Here is a 2,749-nt window from a genome sequence, read left to right as displayed (position 1 = left end):
TTATGTATGTTATTAAAAATACATTACAGTGTTATGTATATAATCTATATATACATATCAAGTTATGTATATTGAACAATATACATAATTTAGATGTACAAGACAGAGATGAAATATATTAGGATATATAAATGACTGTGTGTTTGTATTTTATGTATATTTAGATATATACATAAATGTGTGTGTGTATTTTGTAACATCCATAATCGTATCGTATTAACATTACAATTTTGATTAGTTAACAACCTGTTTATGTACAATGAAGTATTCTACGTAAGTGAACAGTTTTCAACGAAATTAAAATAAAAAATTCTATCAACAATTTATGATGTATATCAATATTATAGAAAATTGTGATGTATATGAAAAATGATAATGTCACGAATGTACTTCAATAGTTAAATACAAAAACCATTAATTGTGATAAGTAAAATCAGTTAAATTTACCTTTTCATTGATGTGTTTGATGTGTTTCAGCATGCACATAAGTTCTGCGTGTTGTTTATTTCTTTTGTCATTTGATTCTTCATGTTGTTTAACCATTACTTTGTGAAGGAAGGTGAATTTTTGGTCAACCTGCAAATAAAAAAATAACAAATTTGATAATGTTTGTACAATTTAATTGTACATAGTGTTTGCTATATGCAGAAACTTACATAAGACTGTAAGAAGAACTTCAACTCATTCCACTTTTGGTCAGAACTGTCCTGATGACCTCACTTGTCGGATGATGATGGAGTTAGCGTTGGTGCATCAAGACGCTCTGAATCAGAAATCCGTGATTGATCTATTGGCATACTTTTTCCTGAAACAGACGGTGGAGTTTTCTCGCTATCTTGCATAGGAATAGTTGTAGTATCAAATCGGGTTGTCCTGCTCCTCTTCATTAGGATTTCAGGTGGTGGAACAGTACTCAATCTGACTATGTATGTCGACAGCGTGTCTTTTACCACTACGATCTAGATAAGTATCATGTGATAAGGCAGATTCATCATTATTTAATTCAACCCCATCGATCATTGGCAAATCAAGCCTTTGTACTTCTTCATGAGTTGACCGTAAATTAGTGTACACAAACTGTTAAGCATTAAAAAATGGGTACATTAAGATTCACTGGAAAGTCAGCAGAGTGAAATACAAATTTAAACTCAAAATGTAGTACTAAGTGTTTACCTTGCTGAACATACCGGCCATGAACTTCTATACTTGACTTAATCCCAACTACCTTTCAGTTAAAAATCCTAGGAATTACATTACCGACATACTCAGCTATAGTACCGTCTACCTCAGAACAGCATTTATACATCCAAACATTCAACACATGAGGAATTCCCCCAATAGAGTATAGCTGTTTTTGACCAAAAAAATTTTGTCTCCATGTTGCAATCAGCTTTTGAAAAGAAGCCTTTCCCCATGGAAATTATTCATGCCTATCATCCTCCACCATCACAAAGTTCGATCAGCTAATAGTAGCATCATGTACTTGAGAAAACAAAAAGGTATGAATAAAGTATAGGATGGACATGTTCAAAGCATCGGTGTTGTTGTCGAAATTTCTCGTCTTGAATCGCTGTACAAAAATACACTTTTTGACAGTATGTTTTGAACTTGGAAAGTACTTCGCCATTAATACGGACTTAGATGAATGAGTATATAGGTGTTCCTCAATGTTCCCAGTACATTTAAGTCCAGATATTAAAGCAAACTCCGAAATAGTAAACTTCAGAATGGTTCCCTGCACGTAAACGTAAATTTCATCGAATTTCCTTGGTCTAACTCAAGCATAAGTATACATTTGGAAATCTGACCCTGAAAATTACACTGGGGCATGTCCAGAAAGGACCTAAAGATTGTTTGATGAAAAAGATTGTAAGCTTCTTCACCAGCATAATTCTTTATATCTGAACCAAATACGCGGTTGCAATAACTATCGAAATGCAAAGAATGCGCAGGAATATGTTTTATCCGGTATTTCATACCCTATTGAAAATGAAGAACACATAATATGTGAGCCTATATGGTCAAAATATATATTGTACATAACAACTAGTCATTTCATTACACATCAAACAACATCTAACATATGAACGAATATATGGACATGACATAAAAAATCATGAATATAAATAAGGAATATAATTACACATATAACAACACATGACATGTATGTGTTAGAAATATACATAGGTACTATTCATAACCATATAAATCTAACATATATTTAATAGATGATTTTCTCCTACATCTTCTAACATATGTATATTTAATAGATATTTAATACGTATGTATATCTATTAAATATACATATGTTAGATGTATATAAACACAACAATAAACAAGAAAATAAAACAAAATACAACTCTTTTGTATATGAATTACACATACAGATGTAATATTTGTTACGTCAAAAACAGTATACGCAACAAAAAACAACTCATACAGAAATATGATTTACATATACAAATGTAAATATTCAATGCATCAAAACACAGTACACAAAACACAGATAATAGAATGTATCTATATGTTCACCAACATAAAAAAAATAATTTACGTGTACAACACATACATACTTACTAATAGATACAAGCAGTAACCACATATGTATATGAACTACAAATATCAAGGTGTTCAAACCAATAGGATCAACAAAAATGTATATGCAGAATATATAGACAGAGTAATTTTGTATTTACACATCAAATTTTCACACTTAACTTCATACATAATGTATGTGTATAACACATAC

Source organism: Capsicum annuum, chromosome 1 (assembly GCF_002878395.1).
Source record: "Capsicum annuum cultivar UCD-10X-F1 chromosome 1, UCD10Xv1.1, whole genome shotgun sequence".
Classification (NCBI taxonomy): Eukaryota; Viridiplantae; Streptophyta; class Magnoliopsida; order Solanales; family Solanaceae; genus Capsicum; species Capsicum annuum.
The sequence above is the reverse complement of the archived record's forward strand: the minus strand, read 5'-3'. Positions refer to the sequence as shown.